The sequence below is a fragment of the Oncorhynchus clarkii genome, chromosome 21 (genome assembly GCF_045791955.1).
Source record: "Oncorhynchus clarkii lewisi isolate Uvic-CL-2024 chromosome 21, UVic_Ocla_1.0, whole genome shotgun sequence".
In the NCBI taxonomy this organism is placed as follows: domain Eukaryota; kingdom Metazoa; phylum Chordata; class Actinopteri; order Salmoniformes; family Salmonidae; genus Oncorhynchus; species Oncorhynchus clarkii.
This window is the reverse complement of record NC_092167.1, coordinates 30,997,355-31,019,600: the sequence shown is the minus strand read 5'-3', so window position 1 is coordinate 31,019,600 and position 22,246 is coordinate 30,997,355. Positions and strand designations below refer to the sequence as shown.

The 22,246-nt window shown below is 41.8% G+C and overlaps 14 non-coding genes across 14 annotated transcripts; all 14 read left to right on the top strand.

The window, feature by feature from the left end:
• The first annotated feature begins 990 nt into the window (after positions 1-990).
• trnan-guu (transfer RNA asparagine (anticodon GUU)) lies at positions 991-1,064 on the top strand. The gene has a single exon. It is a non-coding gene; the product is annotated as a tRNA-Asn (tRNA).
• A 1,094-nt stretch (positions 1,065-2,158) lies between these two features.
• On the top strand, positions 2,159-2,232 carry trnan-guu (transfer RNA asparagine (anticodon GUU)). Its single transcript has one exon. It is a non-coding gene; the product is annotated as a tRNA-Asn (tRNA).
• Positions 2,233-8,309: 6,077 nt separating this feature from the next.
• On the top strand, positions 8,310-8,383 carry trnan-guu (transfer RNA asparagine (anticodon GUU)). The gene has a single exon. It is a non-coding gene; the product is annotated as a tRNA-Asn (tRNA).
• A 1,154-nt stretch (positions 8,384-9,537) lies between these two features.
• On the top strand, positions 9,538-9,611 carry trnan-guu (transfer RNA asparagine (anticodon GUU)). The gene has a single exon. It is a non-coding gene; the product is annotated as a tRNA-Asn (tRNA).
• Positions 9,612-10,707: 1,096 nt separating this feature from the next.
• trnan-guu (transfer RNA asparagine (anticodon GUU)) lies at positions 10,708-10,781 on the top strand. The gene has a single exon. It is a non-coding gene; the product is annotated as a tRNA-Asn (tRNA).
• Positions 10,782-11,877: 1,096 nt separating this feature from the next.
• trnan-guu (transfer RNA asparagine (anticodon GUU)) lies at positions 11,878-11,951 on the top strand. Its single transcript has one exon. It is a non-coding gene; the product is annotated as a tRNA-Asn (tRNA).
• Positions 11,952-13,045: 1,094 nt separating this feature from the next.
• trnan-guu (transfer RNA asparagine (anticodon GUU)) lies at positions 13,046-13,119 on the top strand. The gene has a single exon. It is a non-coding gene; the product is annotated as a tRNA-Asn (tRNA).
• A 1,094-nt stretch (positions 13,120-14,213) lies between these two features.
• On the top strand, positions 14,214-14,287 carry trnan-guu (transfer RNA asparagine (anticodon GUU)). The gene has a single exon. It is a non-coding gene; the product is annotated as a tRNA-Asn (tRNA).
• Positions 14,288-15,380: 1,093 nt separating this feature from the next.
• Positions 15,381-15,454, top strand: trnan-guu (transfer RNA asparagine (anticodon GUU)). The gene has a single exon. It is a non-coding gene; the product is annotated as a tRNA-Asn (tRNA).
• Positions 15,455-16,547: 1,093 nt separating this feature from the next.
• Positions 16,548-16,621, top strand: trnan-guu (transfer RNA asparagine (anticodon GUU)). Its single transcript has one exon. It is a non-coding gene; the product is annotated as a tRNA-Asn (tRNA).
• Positions 16,622-17,708: 1,087 nt separating this feature from the next.
• Positions 17,709-17,782, top strand: trnan-guu (transfer RNA asparagine (anticodon GUU)). Its single transcript has one exon. It is a non-coding gene; the product is annotated as a tRNA-Asn (tRNA).
• Positions 17,783-18,876: 1,094 nt separating this feature from the next.
• trnan-guu (transfer RNA asparagine (anticodon GUU)) lies at positions 18,877-18,950 on the top strand. The gene has a single exon. It is a non-coding gene; the product is annotated as a tRNA-Asn (tRNA).
• A 1,096-nt stretch (positions 18,951-20,046) lies between these two features.
• trnan-guu (transfer RNA asparagine (anticodon GUU)) lies at positions 20,047-20,120 on the top strand. Its single transcript has one exon. It is a non-coding gene; the product is annotated as a tRNA-Asn (tRNA).
• A 1,094-nt stretch (positions 20,121-21,214) lies between these two features.
• trnan-guu (transfer RNA asparagine (anticodon GUU)) lies at positions 21,215-21,288 on the top strand. Its single transcript has one exon. It is a non-coding gene; the product is annotated as a tRNA-Asn (tRNA).
• Positions 21,289-22,246: the final 958 nt, after the last annotated feature.

Sequence of the window (22,246 nt, the reverse complement as noted above, 5' to 3'; positions counted from 1 at the left end):
GTGCAATCAGTTAGCGTGTTTGACTGTCAATCTAAAGGTTGGTGCATCATCACCACCCAGGGATGACATTTTTCAGATTGTGGAGATGTGAACTGACCCTTCCTGACTTGTCTTGAGCTTCCATGAGACTTTGGCCTGCTGAGGGTCAGTATAACCACAAGTCTCTGTGGTGCAATTGGTTGGCGCGTTAGACTGTTAATTTAAAAGTTGGTGTTTTTAGCCCACCCAGGAATGCTATCTTTCTGTTTCTAGTGATGTGGAAGACCTTCCTGGCCTTACAGTAAGCTTGCTTTTGACCTGCTGTGTTTCCTGTTGTCACATGTGATTGGTGTGTTGTTGAACATGAAAGATGACAAGTTATCATACCTACTGGTAAAATGGTTGTCAATGGTCTCTGATCTTCTGTTACTCAATAGCTTGATCATTCTGTGTTCTCCAAGGAACATATCATTTATTCTTATTAATCTGGCTGGTATGACAACGTAAATGATGTCAATCTGGCATGAAAAACCTTAGCATTTATATTTATCTCACGAGAAGGACAATGTTGGTCCAGTGTGTTTGTGTGTATATGTACGCCAATACGCCATGAAAGTGACTAGCCACTTCATCATTCTTCCGGAGTCAGTCCCCTAATTATTTTGAATGGGTTTGGCGATTATATATTACATTTGTGAAAATGCAGTTGTTTAAAATATATATTTATCAGAATATATTTGTGATTGCGGCTGAATTTACTCCTGCCAGATGCCTTTTAATATAATGTTGCGCTGACGAACATTGCGCTACATTTTTGCCCTTTTAAGGCCATTCAAAAAGCTAACAAACATTAGAAAACTATAGGTCTACTTCCTTGAAAATGTTGCTGCACTTTTGATGCACGTTAACACAACCATTGGAACAAAGTGTTGTTGTTTCGTAAACTCCATGTTCAGTTGGATGAGAGCACAAATGGCCATCGATCAAGCGTCAGGGTCATATACACCACAAGTCTCTGTGGCGCAATTGGTTAGTGCATTAGATTGTTAATCTAAAGGTTGGTGGTTCGAGCTCACCCAGTGACGACAGTTGTCAGTTTGTTGTGCTCCATGATGTGGATGTGACATCCTGGACCTGTAATGAGATTCCTTTTATTTTGCCCCGGTCAATGCCAACACAAGCCTCTCTAGTGCAATCAGTTAGCGTGTTTGACTGTCAATCTAAAGGTTGGTGCATCATCACCACCCAGGGATGACATTTTTCAGATTGTGGAGATGTGAACTGACCCTTCCTGACTTGGCTTGAGCTTCCATGAGACTTTGGCCTGCTGAGGGTCAGTATAACCACAAGTCTCTGTGGTGCAATTGGTTGGCGCGTTAGACTGTTAATTTAAAAGTTGGTGATTTGAGTCCACCCAGGAATGCTGTCTTTCTGTTTCTAGTGATGTGGAAGACCTTCCTGGCCTTACAGTAAGCTTGCTTTTGACCTGCTGTGTTTCCTGTTGTCACATGTGATTGGTGTGTTGTTGAACATGAAAGATGACAAGTTATCATACCTACTGGTAAAATGGTTGACAATGGTCTCTGATCTTCTGTTACTCAATAGCTTGATCATTCTGTGTTCTCCAAGGAACATATAATTTATTCTTATTAATCTGGCTGGTATGACAACGTAAATGATGTCAATCTGGCATGAAAAACCTTGGCATTTATATTTATCTTGCGAGAAGGACAATGTTGGTCCAGTGTGTTTGTGTGTATATGTACGCCAATACGCCATGAAAGTGACTAGCCACTTCATCATTCTTCCGGAGTCAGTCCCCTAATTATTTTGAATGGGCTTGGCGATTATATATTACATTTGTGAAAATGCAGTTGTTTAAAATATATATTTATCAGAATATATTTGTGATTGCGGCTGAATTTACTCCTGCCAGATGCCTTTTAATATAATGTTGCGCTGACGAACATTGCGCTACATTTTTGCCCTTTTAAGGCCATTCAAAAAGCTAACAAACATTAGAAAACTATAGGTCTACTTCCTTGAAAATGTTGCTGCACTTTTGATGCACGTTAACACAACCATTGGAACAAAGTGTTGTTGTTTCGTAAACTCCATGTTCAGTTGGATGAGAGCACAAATGGCCATCGATCAAGCGTCAGGGTCATATACACCACAAGTCTCTGTGGCGCAATTGGTTAGCGCGTTAGACTGTTAATCTAAAGGTTGGTGGTTCAAGCCCACCCAGGGACGACAGTTGTCAGTTTGTTGTGCTCCATGATATGGATGTGACATCCTGGACCTGTAATGAGATTCCTGTTATTTTGCCCCGGTCAATGCCAACACAAGCCTCTCTAGTGCAATCAGTTAGCGTGTTTGACTGTCAATCTAAAGGTTGGTGCATCATCACCACCCAGGGATGACATTTTTCAGATTGTGGAGATGTGAACTGACCCTTCCTGACTTGGCTTGAGCTTCCATGAGACTTTGGCCTGCTGAGGGTCAGTATAACCACAAGTCTCTGTGGTGCAATTGGTTGGCGCGTTAGACTGTTAATTTAAAAGTTGGTGATTTGAGCCCACCCAGGAATGCTGTCTTTCTGTTTCTAGTGATGTGGAAGACCTTCCTGGCCTTACAGTAAGCTTGCTTTTGACCTGCTGTGTTTCCTGTTGTCACATGTGATTGGTGTGTTGTTGAACATGAAAGATGACAAGTTATCATACCTACTGGTAAAATGGTTGTCAATGGTCTCTGATCTTCTGTTACTCAATAGCTTGATCATTCTGTGTTCTCCAAGGAACATATAAATTATTCTTATTAATCTGGCTGGTATGACAACGTAAATGATGTCAATCTGGCATGAAAAACCTTAGCATTTATATTTATCTTGCGAGAAGGACAATGTTGGTCCAGTGTGTTTGTGTGTATATGTACGCCAATACGCCATGAAAGTGACTAGCCACTTCATCATTCTTCCGGAGTCAGTCCCCTAATTATTTTGAATGGGCTTGGCGATTATATATTACATTTGTGAAAATGCAGTTGTTTAAAATATATATTTATCAGAATATATTTGTGATTGCGGCTGAATTTACTCCTGCCAGATTTGCCTTTTAATATAATGTTGCGCTGACGAACATTGCGCTACATTTTTGCCCTTTTAAGGCCATTCAAAAAGCTAACAAACATTAGAAAACTATAGGTCTACTTGTTATATAAGTATTCATACACATAGCTCATATAAACAAAGACAGTCCGTCGTAAGAACACATACACCCAGCCACAAGACTGACCCCCTCTATTGGTCGGATGCTCAGGATAAGGCTCTGCTGTGCACCAATGGGGCTTCTGCTCTGGCTAGAGCAAGGCCCGCCTCCAACCCTCCGACCAGTCAAGAGGACCGAAACGACAAGACTCCACCTACTTTATTCTATGTATAAAAATGAATGTAACCGGTGTATAGGCCTCTTTTTCACCTGGCTCCTTGCCGAGTTATGTGAACTAGGTCCGTGCACGTAAAATTGCGGGACAAGATATCTCTGACTCATTAAAACTGTCTTTTGTTACAACTGAAATCCACTCTGTCCAACGTCCGTGATTTGGTCTCAACTCTCCAGTTTTTGAACACTAACAAAACTTGGTAGCAGAGTTTGGTTATTCTTGAATTCGATCTATTATAAGTTAGTGTGAGAGGACGAGACTGATCACGGCTAAAAAATCAGACGGAAGAGTGACTTCCCCAGCCATTCATCTTGCCTCAGGAAATCTGATCGGAGCGCTCTATATAAAGGTGAGCAGAGCCCGTTATATCGAAATCTGCATATTGTATTATAGCCTAAACCAAATTTTGATCAGAAAGTACTGGGCGTGAGTATGAATCGGTGCCCAAATTTTTACATAAGAACCTAAGACATTGATCGGGGAGATCTTGTTTTGCTCGTTTTTATTTTTTATTTGTATTTTTATTTTTTATCAATTGGCCTATTATTAGAAGTGTAGTATGCATGTAAAATATCCTATTAAATAAGTGCTTACTGTTTAATTGGTTGTGGTTTAGAAGTGTAGTATGCATGTAAAAGTTCCTATTGAATAAGTTCTAAACTGTTTAATTGGTTGTGTTTAGAGGTGTAGTTAATTAATAGATCGACTGAATCTGCATGTAAAAGATCCTATTGAATAAGTTGTAAACTGTTTAATTGGTTATGTTAGAGGTGTAGTCGAATAGATATAGGATATGTAAGTTTGGCCTTCCACAAGACAGAGATCGGGAATGATGTGGCTATTGCACATCAAACAATAAACATAATATGAACCAGAGTTGACATTCCATGATTTGGAGATGGGGGAAATTAAATTGAAAGAAACGTTTGTCGCGGAGTAGGTTGGGATACGTAACTGGGCTATTAGGCACACGTGCTGGTAGACAAAGCCACCTTAGTATCGAATGGCCGTGCAACTTTGATTGACAGCAGCCGGGCTGGAATACTGATTTTCGTTTTTTTCATTCCTGTTGATATTGCCTAAAGTTAAAAATTATTCTGACAATTGCTATAGAATCGCTGGAATTTACTGATATAAGTTCATAAAGGAACTTACTGAATTGTTTCTAGAAAGTATTTAAATAAGCCGCCGAGCTTAGTACAGACTTTGTTTGACAGACGCTAAAAGCTACACACTGATTTTTGGGTTTTTCTATTCTATCCATATTTCCTAAAGATATAGAATTATTCTGACAATTGCTATAGAATCGCTCGAATTTACTGATATAAGTTCATAAAGGAATTTACTGAATTGTTTACAGAAATTATTTAAATAATTCACTGAACAACTCTTAGTTGTCTAGAAATTCTATCTATATTTCCTAAAGAGCTAGAATTACTCTGAAAATTGTTATAGAACCGCATATATTCACTGATATATTGTTCCAAAAGGAAATCGCCGAATCATTTCTAGAAAATACCTAAACGAATCGCTGAACAAATTCAAATAAAATACCGGAGAAACACACGTGGCGGGCGTCACATACTGATAACCCCCTTTGTATGCGAGGGTGAGGGTGGAAGAGATAAGCCACAGCCAGTACAGCAGTACGGGCTAAGCATACAACGATAGAAATAAACACCACATAGTAAGGATTGAATATACCTAAATAACGCATTATACACATTATCAGACGACTTAGATAAAATGTCTGCAGCCATCACGCCCAAACAAATTATTGCAGTAGAAACTCAAGACCAAGGGGAGCAGCCAGATAACACTCAGATCGTGGCACAGACTGTCTCTCAGATGATCCAACAGCAGGCAGCCCCACCACCCCATTACCCTCCCCCACAGCGGTATATCCTGCAACGGCAACGGGCTCAACGAGGCCCCTACACTGGACCATACAGAGGGGGAAACTACCAGTGGTATAACTGCGGAATTCCCGGTCACTATGCCAGATATTGCACGAAACCACTCTCCCCGCAGCAACAGCAATGGAGAGAAAGAGGAAGAGGACGTGGAGGGGCACCAGGAAGAGGAAGAGGACCCTCTCCTAGACCCATGCAGCAGGAGCAGCAAGATTACAACCAACCCTCCCACTTCAACACCTGATCGCCCAGTAAGAATGATGAGGATGCCACTCCTGCCGATGACCACACTGTCTGAAGCCCAAGAAGTGTACTGGCTAAAATGCCTACCCACAGGGCCTGCCACCCCTCACATCCAGTTTAAGTTCAACCAACTGAAAGCTCAAATCTACACTCTGCACCCATATAAGACTCCCCAAGCTGAGATCCATTGCACACTCAATGCAACAGAAACTGATGACAGCCTCTACACTGCAGACTGGGACGAAGACATGATGCACCTGACCCCACCTATCAGGTGTTGTACCATTGGGTGTGGCCCAGAGGGGGTGGCAGCACCGGTCATCCTACGATCAAGGAACCTCCATGCACCCCTGGCCTGGACGGCTGAAGCATCAACAGCCATAGCACTCCTGAAAACAGATCTATCAGCGGCAGCAGCTCTGACTGCACCTGACTACAAGAACAAGTTCCATTTGGATGTTTCTGAAAGGGAAGGATTTACCTCATCCGTCCTATTCCAGAAACAAGAGGGGGAGAGAAGGGTTTTGATGTACTACTCTTCAAACTTGACCACATTGAGGTAGGACAGTCAACATGCTCCAGATACGTTGCTGCAGTAGCAAAAGCTATTGAAAAAACAGCTCACCTCGTGATGTCACCCTTCAATCAGCATCGGCCAAATTAGCTGAAATCATCGGATTGACGCAGGTCCTCATCAGAGGAAAAGGAAAGACTGAATATCTATACAGACTCAGCCCATGCCCATGAAGCAGGCCACACTGATGGACCCAGAACTTTTATGAGAAACACATGGCCCCACACACGAAGGCAAACTAAAGACCCTCCAAAAAGGCCTCGCACATCTGGTGGCACCCTCACATAAAAAATATGACTGACTTATTTTATGACGATGATTTATTTTGTGACGAATGCAATGGTTGTGACAGACACAACCCAAAGAAACCATATCAAACACCAATGGGCTCATACGTAATACCTAATGCATGTTTTCAGGATATTAGTATAGACTACACCGACATGGGCCCCGAAAATGTATCTAAAGGCAAACTCTATCTCCTAGTCATAGTAGATAGGTTCTCCAAATGGGTAGAGGCAATAATAACAAAAGGGGAGGATGCTAGGTCAGTCTTTGAGTGGCTACAAACCAAACTAATACCCAGGTATGGCATCCCAAGACAAATCAAATTTGACAAATGGCTTACATTTAACAAACACCTGAGACAGGTGGAAGAAAGATTTGGCATAACCCACAGATTTGGATCTGTGTACAGGCCCCAATCCCAAAATCTGGTGGAACGTCAAACCAAAAGCAAAAGCTAAGATAGCTAAAGTATGTGCCTCATGGGATAATGACTGGTAGAGTCATGCATGGTCCACCAAGGGAGTGAGGTCATATGCCCGCCCTTGATGTACAACAAATTGTAATGTCTAATTATGTGAAAAAACTGACGGTTCTCTCTGCAGCACTCTCTACCCAGGTTCACAAGGTCCAGGAGGGGGAGCTGCCGGGGGACACGCCACTACTGAAGGTAAAGGTTGGTGACGGGGTGAGGGTTACAGTCCACAAGAGAAAGTGGCTGGAACCCAGGTGGACTGGACCGTACGAAGTGAAGGAGGTTACTTCACACTCAGTCCAGGTCAAAGGTAAATCAGGCACACCTTGGCACCGCCTTACACATTGCACCCCAGCCCCAATTCCTTCTAGAACACTGACTGAAGTCAGAGCTGATTTGAGCGGCCTAAATTCGATTCCAAATGAAGACACTCCTTCCTCAGGTGATGCGGCATCAAACTCCGCCTCCCCTGAGAAGGGAACCTCGCCCAGTTAGAGGGAAATTTCTCCCTCTCTGGGTGAGGCTGGGGATATCTGGTCCCTTATTTGTGATATTCCTACTGATATTTGGAGTAACCCTAGGACTTTCACATGGTTAATTGAACAACTATTTCACCCTGCCACATCACATACACCAACCCCTACACATGTCCCTAACTCCTTTCCTGATATCACTCCCTCCAATCACTCCCGTCCCAAACGTAGCACTACACCTACAGACCCACCATGCAAACCAGACAAGGTTAGGAGCACCACCTTATGTATACCCACGATTGCAACCGCCACCTTTCTGCTATAGTTTTCACGTCTAATAGACGTGAAGAGAGGGATTTGTTATATAAGTATTCATACACATAGCTCATATAAACAAAGACAGTCCGTCGTAAGAACACATACACCCAGCCACAAGACTGACCCCCTCTATTGGTCGGATGCTCAGGATAAGGCTCTGCTGTGCACCAATGGGGCTTCTGCTCTGGCTAGAGCAAGGCCCGCCTCCAACCCTCCGACCAGTCAAGAAGACCGAAACGACAAGACTCCACCTACTTTATTCTATGTATAAAAATGAATGTAACCGGTGTATAGGCCTCTTTTTCACCTGGCTCCTTGCCGAGTTATGTGAACTAGGTCCGTGCACGTAAAACTGCGGGACAAGATATCTCTGACTCATTAAAACTGTCTTTTGTTACAACTGAAATCCACTCTGTCCAACGTCCGTGATTTGGTCTCAACTCTCCAGTTTTTGAACACTAAAATACTTCCTTGAAAATTTTGCTGCACTTTTGATGCACGTTAACACAACCATTGGAACAAAGTGTTGTTGTTTCGTAAACTCCATGTTCAGTTGGATGAGAGCACAAATGGCCATCGATCAAGCGTCAGTGTCATATGCACCACAAGTCTCTGTGGCGCAATTGGTTTGCGTGTTAGACTGTTAATCTAAAGGTTGGTGGTTTGAGCCCACCCAGGGACGACAGTTGTCAGTTTGTTGTGCTCCATGATGTGGATGTGACATCCTGGACCTGTAATGAGATTCCTGTTATTTTGCCCCGGTCAATGCCAACACAAGCCTCTCTAGTGCAATCAGTTAGCGTGTTTGACTGTCAATCTAAAGGTTGGTGCATCATCACCACCCAGGGATGACATTTTTCAGATTGTGGAGATGTGAACTGACCCTTCCTGACTTGGTTTGAGCTTCAATGAGACTTTGGCCTGCTGAGGGTCAGTATAACCACAAGTCTCTGTGGTGCAATTGGTTGGCGCGTTAGACTGTTAATTTAAAAGTTGGTGATTTGATCCCACCCAGGAATGCTGTCTTTCTGTTTCTAGTGATGTGGAAGACCTTCCTGGCCTCACAGTAAGCTTGCTTTTGACCTGCTGTGTTTCCTGTTGTCACATGTGATTGGTGTGTTGTTGAACATGAAAGATGACAAGTTATCATACCTACTGGTAAAATGGCTGTCAATGGTCTCTGATCTTCTGTTACTCAATAGCTTGATCACTCTGTGTTCTCCAAGGAACATATAATTTATTCTTATTAATCTGGCTGGTATGACAACGTAAATGATGTCAATCTGGCATGAAAAACCTTAGCATTTATATTTATCTCGCGAGAAGGACAATGTTGGTCCAGTGTGTTTGTGTGTATATGTACGCCAATACGCCATGAAAGTGACTAGCCACTTCATCATTCTTCCGGAGTCAGTCCCCTAATTATTTTGAATGGGCTTGGCGATTAGCCACCTCATCATTCTTCCGGAGTCAGTCCCCTAATTATTTTGAATGGGCTTGGCGATTATATATTACATTTGTGAAAATGCACTTGTTTAAAATATATATTTATCAGAATATATTTGTGATTGCGGCTGAATTTACTCCTGCCAGATGCCTTTTAATATAAAGTTGCGCTGACGAACATTGCGCTACATTTTTGCCCTTTTAAGGCCATTCAAAAAGCTAACAAACATTAGAAAACTATAGGTCTACTTCCTTGAAAATGTTGCTGCACTTTTGATGCACGTTAACACAACCATTGGAACAAAGTGTTGTTGTTTCGTAAACTCCATGTTCAGTTGGATGAGAGCACAAATGGCCATCGATCAAGCGTCAGGGTCATATATCCCACAAGTCTCTGTGGCGCAATTGGTTAGCGCGTTAGACTGTTAATCTAAAGGTTGGTGGTTCGAGCCCACCCAGGGATGACAGTTGTCAGTTTGTTGTGCTCCATGATGTGGATGTGACATCCTGGACCTGTAATGAGATTCCTGTTATTTTGCCCCTGTCAATGCCAACACAAGCCTCTCTAGTGCAATCAGTTAGCGTGTTTGACTGTCAATCTAAAGGTTGGTGCATCATCACCACCCAGGGATGACATTTTTCAGATTGTGGAGATGTGAACTGACCCTTCCTGACTTGGTTTGAGCTTCCATGAGACTTTGGCCTGCTGAGGATCAGTATAACCACAAGTCTCTGTGGTGCAATTGGTTGGCGCGTTAGACTGTTAATTTAAAAGTTGGTGATTTGAGCCCACCCAGGAATGCTGTCTTTCTGTTTCTAGTGATGTGGAAGACCTTCCTGGCCTTACAGTAAGCTTGCTTTTGACCTGCTGTGTTTCCTGTTGTCACATGTGATAGGTGTGTTTTGTTGAACATGAAAGATGACAAGTTATCATACCTACTGGTAAAATGGCTGTCAATGGTCTCTGATCTTCTGTTACTCAATAGTTTGATCATTCTGTGTTCTCCAAGGAACATATAATTTATTATTATTAATCTGGCTGGTATGACAACGTAAATGATGTCAATCTGGCATGAAAAACCTTAGCATTTATATTTATCTCGCGAGAAGGACAATGTTGGTCCAGTGTGTTTGTGTGTATATGTACGCCAATACGCCATGAAAGTGACTAGCCACTTCATCATTCTTCCGGAGTCAGTCCCCTAATTATTTTGAATGGGCTTGGCGATTATATATTACATTTGTGAAAATGCAGTTGTTTAAAATATATATTTATCAGAATATATTTGTGATTGCGGCTGAATTTACTCCTGCCAGATGCCTTTTAATATAAAGTTGCGCTGACGAACATTGCGCTACATTTTTGCCCTTTTAAGGCCATTCAAAAAGCTAACAAACATTAGAAAACTATAGGTCTACTTCCTTGAAAATGTTGCTGCACTTTTGATGCACGTTAACACAACCATTGGAACAAAGTGTTGTTGTTTCGTAAACTCCATGTTCAGTTGGATGAGAGCACAAATGGCCATCGATCAAGCGTCAGGGTCATATATCCCACAAGTCTCTGTGGCGCAATTGGTTAGCGCGTTAGACTGTTAATCTAAAGGTTGGTGGTTCGAGCCCACCCAGGGATGACAGTTGTCAGTTTGTTGTGCTCCATGATGTGGATGTGACATCCTGGACCTGTAATGAGATTCCTGTTATTTTGCCCCTGTCAATGCCAACACAAGCCTCTCTAGTGCAATCAGTTAGCGTGTTTGACTGTCAATCTAAAGGTTGGTGCATCATCACCACCCAGGGATGACATTTTTCAGATTGTGGAGATGTGAACTGACCCTTCCTGACTTGGCTTGAGCTTCCATGAGACTTTGGCCTGCTGAGGATCAGTATAACCACAAGTCTCTGTGGTGCAATTGGTTGGCGCGTTAGACTGTTAATTTAAAAGTTGGTGATTTGAGCCCACCCAGGAATGCTGTCTTTCTGTTTCTAGTGATGTGGAAGACCTTCCTGGCCTTACAGTAAGCTTGCTTTTGACCTGCTGTGTTTCCTGTTGTCACATGTGATTGGTGTGTTGTTGAACATGAAAGATGACAAGTTATCATACCTACTGGTAAAATGGTTGTCAATGGTCTCTGATCTTCTGTTACTCAATAGCTTGATCATTCTGTGTTCTCCAAGGAACATATAATTTATTCTTATTAATCTGGCTGGTATGACAACGTAAATGATGTCAATCTGGCATGAAAAACCTTAGCATTTATATTTATCTCGCGAGAAGGACAATGTTGGTCCAGTGTGTTTGTGTGTATATGTACGCCAATACGCCATGAAAGTGACTAGCCACTTCATCATTCTTCCGGAGTCAGTCCCCTAATTATTTTGAATGGGCTTGGCGATTATATATTACATTTGTGAAAATTCAGTTGTTTAAAATATATATTTATCAGAATATATTTGTGATTGCGGCTGAATTTACTCCTGCCAGATTTGCCTTTTAATATAATGTTGCGCTGACGAACATTGCGCTACATTTTTGCCCTTTTAAGGCCATTCAAAAAGCTAACAAACATTAGAAAACTATAGGTCTACTTCCTTGAAAATGTTGCTGCACTTTTGATGCACGTTAACACAACCATTGGAACAAAGTGTTGTTGTTTCGTAAACTCCATGTTCAGTTGGATGAGAGCACAAATGGCCATCGATCAAGCGTCAGGGTCATATACACCACAAGTCTCTGTGGCGCAATTGGTTAGCGCGTTAGACTGTTAATCTAAAGGTTGGTGGTTCGAGCCCACCCAGGGACGACAGTTGTCAGTTTGTTGTGCTCCATGATGTGGATGTGACATCCTGGACCTGTAATGAGATTCCTGTTATTTTGCCCCGGTCAATGCCAACACAAGCCTCTCTAGTGCAATCAGTTAGCGTGTTTGACTGTCAATCTAAAGGTTGGTGCATCATCACCACCCAGGGATGACATTTTTCAGATTGTGGAGATGTGAACTGACCCTTCCTGACTTGGCTTGAGCTTCCATGAGACTTTGGCCTGCTGAGGATCAGTATAACCACAAGTCTCTGTGGTGCAATTGGTTGGCGCGTTAGACTGTTAATTTAAAAGTTGGTGATTTGAGCCCACCCAGGAATGCTGTCTTTCTGTTTCTAGTGATGTGGAAGACCTTCCTGGCCTTACAGTAAGCTTGCTTTTGACCTGCTGTGTTTCCTGTTGTCACATGTGATTGGTGTGTTGTTGAACATGAAAGATGACAAGTTATCATACCTACTGGTAAAATGGCTGTCAATGGTCTCTGATCTTCTGTTACTCAATAGCTTGATCATTCTGTGTTCTCCAAGGAACATATAATTTATTCTTATTAATCTGGCTGGTATGACAACGTAAATGATGTCAATCTGGCATGAAAAACCTTAGCATTTATATTTATCTCGCGAGAAGGACAATGTTGGTCCAGTGTGTTTGTGTGTATATGTACGCCAATACGCCATGAAAGTGACTAGCCACTTCATCATTCTTCCGGAGTCAGTCCCCTAATTATTTTGAATGGGCTTGGCGATTATATATTACATTTGTGAAAATGCAGTTGTTTAAAATATATATTTATCAGAATATATTTGTGATTGCGGCTGAATTTACTCCTGCCAGATGCCTTTTAATATAATGTTGCGCTGACGAACATTGCGCTACATTTTTGCCCTTTTAAGGCCATTCAAAAAGCTAACAAACATTAGAAAACTATAGGTCTACTTCCTTGAAAATGTTGCTGCACTTTTGATGCACGTTAACACAACCATTGGAACAAAGTGTTGTTGTTTCGTAAACTCCATGTTCAGTTGGATGAGAGCACAAATGGCCATCGATCAAGCGTCAGGGTCGTATACACCACAAGTCTCTGTGGCGCAATTGGTTAGCGCGTTAGACTGTTAATCTAAAGGTTGGTGGTTTGAGCCCACCCAGGGACGACAGTTGTCAGTTTGTTGTGCTCCATGATGTGGATGTGACATCCTGGACCTGTAATGAGATTCCTGTTATTTTGCCCCGGTCAATGCCAACACAAGCCTCTCTAGTGCAATCAGTTAGCGTGTTTGACTGTCAATCTAAAGGTTGGTGCATCATCACCACCCAGGGATGACATTTTTCAGATTGTGGAGATGTGAACTGACCCTTCCTGACTTGGCTTGAGCTTCCATGAGACTTTGGCCTGCTGAGGATCAGTATAACCACAAGTCTCTGTGGTGCAATTGGTTGGCGCGTTAGACTGTTAATTTAAAAGTTGGTGATTTGAGCCCACCCAGGAATGCTGTCTTTCTGTTTCTAGTGATGTGGAAGACCTTCCTGGCCTTACAGTAAGCTTGCTTTTGACCTGCTGTGTTTCCTGTTGTCACATGTGATTGGTGTGTTGTTGAACATGAAAGATGACAAGTTATCATACCTACTGGTAAAATGGTTGTCAATGGTCTCTGATCTTCTGTTACTCAATAGCTTGATCATTCTGTGTTCTCCAAGGAACATATAATTTATTCTTATTAATCTGGCTGGTATGACAACGTAAATGATGTCAATCTGGCATGAAAAACCTTAGCATTTATATTTATCTTGCGAGAAGGACAATGTTGGTCCAGTGTGTTTGTGTGTATATGTACGCCAATACGCCATGAAAGTGACTAGCCACTTCATCATTCTTCCGGAGTCAGTCCCCTAATTATTTTGAATGGGCTTGGCGATTATATATTACATTTGTGAAAATGCAGTTGTTTAAAATATATATTTATCAGAATATATTTGTGATTGCGGCTGAATTTACTCCTGCCAGATGCCTTTTAATATAATGTTGCGCTGACGAACATTGCGCTACATTTTTGCCCTTTTAAGGCCATTCAAAAAGCTAACAAACATTAGAAAACTATAGGTCTACTTCCTTGAAAATGTTGCTGCACTTTTGATGCACGTTAACACAACCATTGGAACAAAGTGTTGTTGTTTCGTAAACTCCATGTTCAGTTGGATGAGAGCACAAATGGCCATCGATCAAGCGTCAGGGTCGTATACACCACAAGTCTCTGTGGCGCAATTGGTTAGCGCGTTAGACTGTTAATCTAAAGGTTGGTGGTTCGAGCCCACCCAGGGACGACAGTTGTCTGTTTGTTGTGCTCCATGATGTGGATGTGACATCCTGGACCTGTAATGAGATTCCTGTTATTTTGCCCTGCTGATGGTCAATGCCAACAAAAGCCTCTCTAGTGCAATCAGTTAGCGTGTTTGACTGTCAATCTAAAGGTTGGTGCATCATCACCACCCAGGGATGACATTTTTCAGATTGTGGAGATGTGAACTGACCCTTCCTGACTTGGTTTGAGCTTCCATGAGACTTTGGCCTGCTGAGGGTCAGTATAACCACAAGTCTCTGTGGTGCAATTGGTTGGCGCGTTAGACTGTTAATTTAAAAGTTGGTGATTTGAGCCCACCCAGGAATGCTGTCTTTCTGTTTCTAGTGATGTGGAAGACCTTCCTGGCCTTACAGTAAGCTTGCTTTTGACCTGCTGTGTTTCCTGTTGTCACATGTGATTGGTGTGTTGTTGAACATGAAAGATGACAAGTTATCATACCTACTGGTAAAATGGCTGTCAATGGTCTCTGATCTTCTGTTACTCAATAGCTTGATCATTCTGTGTTCTCCAAGGAACATATAATTTATTTTTATTAATCTGGCTGGTATGACAACGTAAATCATGTCAATCTGGCATGAAAAACCTTAGCATTTATATTTATCTTGCGAGAAGGACAATGTTGGTCCAGTGTGTTTGTGTGTATATGTACGCCAATACGCCATGAAAGTGACTAGCCACTTCATCATTCTTCCGGAGTCAGTCCCCTAATTATTTTGAATGGGCTTGGCGATTATATATTACATTTGTGAAAATGCAGTTGTTTAAAATATATATTTATCAGAATATATTTGTGATTGCGGCTGAATTTACTCCTGCCTTTTAATATAATGTTGCGCTGACGAACATTGCGCTACATTTTTGCCCTTTTAAGGCCATTCAAAAAGCTAACAAACATTAGAAAACTATAGGTCTACTTCCTTGAAAATGTTGCTGCACTTTTGATGCACGTTAACACAACCATTGGAACAAAGTGTTGTTGTTTCGTAAACTCCATGTTCAGTTGGATGAGAGCACAAATGGCCATCGATCAAGCGTCAGGGTCGTATACACCACAAGTCTCTGTGGCGCAATTGGTTAGCGCGTTAGACTGTTAATCTAAAGGTTGGTGGTTCGAGCCCACCCAGGGACGACAGTTGTCTGTTTGTTGTGCTCCATGATGTGGATGTGACATCCTGGACCTGTAATGAGATTCCTGTTATTTTGCCCTGCTGATGGTCAATGCCAACAAAAGCCTCTCTAGTGCAATCAGTTAGCGTGTTTGACTGTCAATCTAAAGGTTGGTGCATCATCACCACCCAGGGATGACATTTTTCAGATTGTGGAGATGTGAACTGACCCTTCCTGACTTGGTTTGAGCTTCCATGAGACTTTGGCCTGCTGAGGGTCAGTATAACCACAAGTCTCTGTGGTGCAATTGGTTGGCGCGTTAGACTGTTAATTTAAAAGTTGGTGATTTGAGCCCACCCAGGAATGCTGTCTTTCTGTTTCTAGTGATGTGGAAGACCTTCCTGGCCTTACAGTAAGCTTGCTTTTGACCTGCTGTGTTTCCTGTTGTCACATGTGATTGGTGTGTTGTTGAACATGAAAGATGACAAGTTATCATACCTACTGGTAAAATGGCTGTCAATGGTCTCTGATCTTCTGTTACTCAATAGCTTGATCATTCTGTGTTCTCCAAGGAACATATAATTTATTTTTATTAATCTGGCTGGTATGACAACGTAAATCATGTCAATCTGGCATGAAAAACCTTAGCATTTATATTTATCTTGCGAGAAGGACAATGTTGGTCCAGTGTGTTTGTGTGTATATGTACGCCAATACGCCATGAAAGTGACTAGCCACTTCATCATTCTTCCGGAGTCAGTCCCCTAATTATTTTGAATGGGCTTGGCGATTATATATTACATTTGTGAAAATGCAGTTGTTTAAAATATATATTTATCAGAATATATTTGTGATTGCGGCTGAATTTACTCCTGCCTTTTAATATAATGTTGCGCTGACGAACATTGCGCTACATTTTTGCCCTTTTAAGGCCATTCAAAAAGCTAACAAACATTAGAAAACTATAGGTCTACTTCCTTGAAAATGTTGCTGCACTTTTGATGCACGTTAACACAACCATTGGAACAAAGTGTTGTTGTTTCGTAAACTCCATGTTCAGTTGGATGAGAGCACAAATGGCCATCGATCAAGCGTCAGGGTCATATACACCACAAATCTCTGTGGCGCAATTGGTTAGCGCGTTAGACTGTTAATCTAAAGGTTGGTGGTTCGAGCCCACCCAGGGACGACAGTTGTCAGTTTGTTGTGCTCCATGATGTGGATGTGACATCCTGGACCTGTAATGAGATTCCTGTTATTTTGCCCCGGTCAATGCCAACACAAGCCTCTCTAGTGCAATCAGTTAGCGTGTTTGACTGTCAATCTAAAGGTTGGTGCATCATCACCACCCAGGGATGACATTTTTCAGATTGTGGAGATGTGAACTGACCCTTCCTGACTTGGTTTGAGCTTCCATGAGACTTTGGCCTGCTGAGGGTCAGTATAACCACAAGTCTCTGTGGTGCAATTGGTTGGCGCGTTAGAGTGTTAATTTAAAAGTTGGTGATTTGAGCCCACCCAGGAATGCTGTCTTTCTGTTTCTAGTGATGTGGAAGACCTTCCTGGCCTTACAGTAAGCTTGCTTTTGACCTGCTGTGTTTCCTGTTGTCACATGTGATTGGTGTGTTGTTGAACATGAAAGATGACAAGTTATGATACCTACTGGTAAAATGGCTGTCAATGGTCTCTGATCTTCTGTTACTCAATAGCTTGATCATTCTGTGTTCTCCAAGGAACATATAATTTATTCTTATTAATCTGGCTGGTATGACAACGTAAATGATGTCAATCTGGCATGAAAAACCTTAGCATATATATTTATCTCGCGAGAAGGACAATGTTGGTCCAGTGTGTTTGTGTGTATATGTACGCCAATACGCCATGAAAGTGACTAGCCACTTCATCATTCTTCCGGAGTCAGTCCCCTAATTATTTTGAATGGGCTTGGCGATTATATATTACATTTGTGAAAATGCAGTTGTTTAAAATATATATTTATCATAATATATTTGTGATTGTGGCTGAATTTACTCCTGCCTTTTAATATAATGTTGCGCTGACGAACATTGCGCTACATTTTTGCCCTTTTAAGGCCATTCAAAAAGCTAACAAACATTAGAAAACTATAGGTCTACTTCCTTGAAAATGTTGCTGCACTTTTGATGCACGTTAACACAACCATTGGAACAAAGTGTTGTTGTTTCGTAAACTCCATGTTCAGTTGGATGAGAGCACAAATGGCCATCGATCAAGCGTCAGGGTCATATACACCACAAGTCTCTGTGGCGCAATTGGTTAGCGCGTTAGACTGTTAATCTAAAGGTTGGATGTTCGAGCCCACCCAGGGACGACAGTTGTCAGTTTGTTGTGCTCCATGATGTGGATGTGACATTCTGGACCTGTAATGAGATTCCTGTTATTTTGCCCCGGTCAATGCCAACACAAGCCTCTCTAGTGCAATCAGTTAGCGTGTTTGACTGTCAATCTAAAGGTTGGTGCATCATCACCACCCAGGGATGACATTTTTCAGATTGTGGAGATGTGAACTGACCGTTCCTGACTTGGTTTGAGCTTCCATGAGACTTTGGCCTGCTGAGGATCAGTATAACCACAAGTCTCTGTGGTGCAATTGGTTGGCGCGTTAGACTGTTAATTTAAAAGTTGGTGATTTGAGCCCACCCAGGAATGCTGTCTTTCTGTTTCTAGTGATGTGGAAGACCTTCCTGGCCTTACAGTAAGCTTGCTTTTGACCTGCTGTGTTTCCTGTTGTCACATGTGATTGGTGTGTTGTTGAACATGAAAGATGACAAGTTATCATACCTACTGGTAAAATGGCTGTCAATGGTCTCTGATCTTCTGTTACTCAATAGCTTGATCATTCTGTGTTCTCCAAGGAACATATAATTTATTATTATTAATCTGGCTGGTATGACAACGTAAATGATGTCAATCTGGCATGAAAAACCTTAGCATTTATATTTATCTCGCGAGAAGGACAATGTTGGTCCAGTGTGTTTGTGTGTATATGTACGCCAATACGCCATGAAAGTGACTAGCCACTTCATCATTCTTCCGGAGTCAGTCCCCTAATTATTTTGAATGGGCTTGGCGATTATATATTACATTTGTGAAAATGCAGTTGTTTAAAATATATATTTATCAGAATATATTTGTGATTGCGGCTGAATTTACTCCTGCCAGATGCCTTTTAATATAATGTTGCGCTGACGAACATTGCGCTACATTTTTGCCCTTTTAAGGCCATTCAAAAAGCTAACAAACATTAGAAAACTATAGGTCTACTTCCTTGAAAATGTTGCTGCACTTTTGATGCACGTTAACACAACCATTGGAACAAAGTGTTGTTGTTTCGTAAACTCCATGTTCAGTTGGATGAGAGCACAAATGGCCATCGATCAAGCGTCAGGGTCATATACACCACAAGTCTCTGTGGCGCAATTGGTTAGCGCGTTAGACTGTTAATCTAAAGGTTGGTGGTTCGAGCCCACCCAGGGACGACAGTTGTCAGTTTGTTGTGCTCCATGATGTGGATGTGACATCCTGGACCTGTAATGAGATTCCTGTTATTTTGCCCCTGTCAATGCCAACACAAGCCTCTCTAGTGCAATCAGTTAGCGTGTTTGACTGTCAATCTAAAGGTTGGTGCATCATCACCACCCAGGGATGACATTTTTCAGATTGTGGAGATGTGAACTGACCCTTCCTGACTTGGCTTGAGCTTCCATGAGACTTTGGCCTGCTGAGGATCAGTATAACCACAAGTCTCTGTGGTGCAATTGGTTGGCGCGTTAGACTGTTAATTTAAAAGTTGGTGATTTGAGCCCACCCAGGAATGCTGTCTTTCTGTTTCTAGTGATGTGGAAGACCTTCCTGGCCTTACAGTAAGCTTGCTTTTGACCTGCTGTGTTTCCTGTTGTCACATGTGATTGGTGTGTTGTTGAACATGAAAGATGACAAGTTATCATACCTACTGGTAAAATGGTTGTCAATGGTCTCTGATCTTCTGTTACTCAATAGCTTGATCATTCTGTGTTCTCCAAGGAACATATAATTTATTATTATTAATCTGGCTGGTATGACAACGTAAATGATGTCAATCTGGCATGAAAAACCTTAGCATTTATATTTATCTCGCGAGAAGGACAATGTTGGTCCAGTGTGTTTGTGTGTATATGTACGCCAATACGCCATGAAAGTGACTAGCCACTTCATCATTCTTCCGGAGTCAGTCCCCTAATTATTTTGAATGGGCTTGGCGATTATATATTACATTTGTGAAAATGCAGTTGTTTAAAATATATATTTATCAGAATATATTTGTGATTGCGGCTGAATTTACTCCTGCCAGATTTGCCTTTTAATATAATGTTGCGCTGACGAACATTGCGCTACATTTTTGCCCTTTTAAGGCCATTCAAAAAGCTAACAAACATTAGAAAACTATAGGTCTACTTCCTTGAAAATGTTGCTGCACTTTTGATGCACGTTAACACAACCATTGGAACAAAGTGTTGTTGTTTCGTAAACTCCATGTTCAGTTGGATGAGAGCACAAATGGCCATCGATCAAGCGTCAGGGTCATATACACCACAAGTCTCTGTGGCGCAATTGGTTAGCGCGTTAGACTGTTAATCTAAAGGTTGGTGGTTCGAGCCCACCCAGGGACGACAGTTGTCAGTTTGTTGTGCTCCATGATGTGGATGTGACATCCTGGACCTGTAATGAGATTCCTGTTATTTTGCCCCGGTCAATGCCAACACAAGCCTCTCTAGTGCAATCAGTTAGCGTGTTTGACTGTCAATCTAAAGGTTGGTGCATCATCACCACCCAGGGATGACATTTTTCAGATTGTGGAGATGTGAACTGACCCTTCCTGACTTGGTTTGAGCTTCCATGAGACTTTGGCCTGCTGAGGGTCAGTATAACCACAAGTCTCTGTGGTGCAATTGGTTGGCGCGTTAGAGTGTTAATTTAAAAGTTGGTGATTTGAGCCCACCCAGGAATGCTGTCTTTCTGTTTCTAGTGATGTGGAAGACCTTCCTGGCCTTACAGTAAGCTTGCTTTTGACCTGCTGTGTTTCCTGTTGTCACATGTGATTGGTGTGTTGTTGAACATGAAAGATGACAAGTTATCATACCTACTGGTAAAATGGCTGTCAATGGTCTCTGATCTTCTGTTACTCAATAGCTTGATCATTCTGTGTTCTCCAAGGAACATATAATTTATTCTTATTAATCTGGCTGGTATGACAACGTAAATGATGTCAATCTGGCATGAAAAACCTTAGCATTTATATTTATCTCGCGAGAAGGACAATGTTGGTCCAGTGTGTTTGTGTGTATATGTACGCCAATACGCCATGAAAGTGACTAGCCACTTCATCATTCTTCCGGAGTCAGTCCCCTAATTATTTTGAATGGGCTTGGCGATTATATATTACATTTGTGAAAATGCAGTTGTTTAAAATATATATTTATCAGAATATATTTGTGATTGCGGCTGAATTTACTCCTGCCAGATGCCTTTTAATATAATGTTGCGCTGACGAACATTGCGCTACATTTTTGCCCTTTTAAGGCCATTCAAAAAGCTAACAAACATTAGAAAACTATAGGTCTACTTCCTTGAAAATGTTGCTGCACTTTTGATGCACGTTAACACAACCATTGGAACAAAGTGTTGTTGTTTCGTAAACTCCATGTTCAGTTGGATGAGAGCACAAATGGCCATCGATCAAGCGTCAGGGTCGTATACACCACAAGTCTCTGTGGCGCAATTGGTTAGCGCGTTAGACTGTTAATATAAAGGTTGGTGGTTCGAGCCCACCCAGGGACGACAGTTGTCAGTTTGTTGTGCTCCATGATGTGGATGTGACATCCTGGACCTGTAATGAGATTCCTGTTATTTTGCCCCGGTCAATGCCAACACAAGCCTCTCTAGTGCAATCAGTTAGCGTGTTTGACTGTCAATCTAAAGGTTGGTGCATCATCACCACCCAGGGATGACATTTTTCAGATTGTGGAGATGTGAACTGACCCTTCCTGACTTGGCTTGAGCTTCCATGAGACTTTGGCCTGCTGAGGATCAGTATAACCACAAGTCTCTGTGGTGCAATTGGTTGGCGCGTTAGACTGTTAATTTAAAAGTTGGTGATTTGAGCCCACCCAGGAATGCTGTCTTTCTGTTTCTAGTGATGTGGAAGACCTTCCTGGCCTTACAGTAAGCTTGCTTTTGACCTGCTGTGTTTCCTGTTGTCACATGTGATTGGTGTGTTGTTGAACATGAAAGATGACAAGTTATCATACCTACTGGTAAAATGGTTGTCAATGGTCTCTGATCTTCTGTTACTCAATAGCTTGATCATTCTGTGTTCTCCAAGGAACATATAATTTATTCTTATTAATCTGGCTGGTATGACAACGTAAATGATGTCAATCTGGCATGAAAAACCTTAGCATTTATATTTATCTTGCGAGAAGGACAATGTTGGTCCAGTGTGTTTGTGTGTATATGTACGCCAATACGCCATGAAAGTGACTAGCCACTTCATCATTCTTCCGGAGTCAGTCCCCTAATTATTTTGAATGGGCTTGGCGATTATATATTACATTTGTGAAAATGCAGTTGTTTAAAATATATATTTATCAGAATATATTTGTGATTGCGGCTGAATTTACTCCTGCCAGATGCCTTTTAATATAATGTTGCGCTGACGAACATTGCGCTACATTTTTGCCCTTTTAAGGCCATTCAAAAAGCTAACAAACATTAGAAAACTATAGGTCTACTTCCT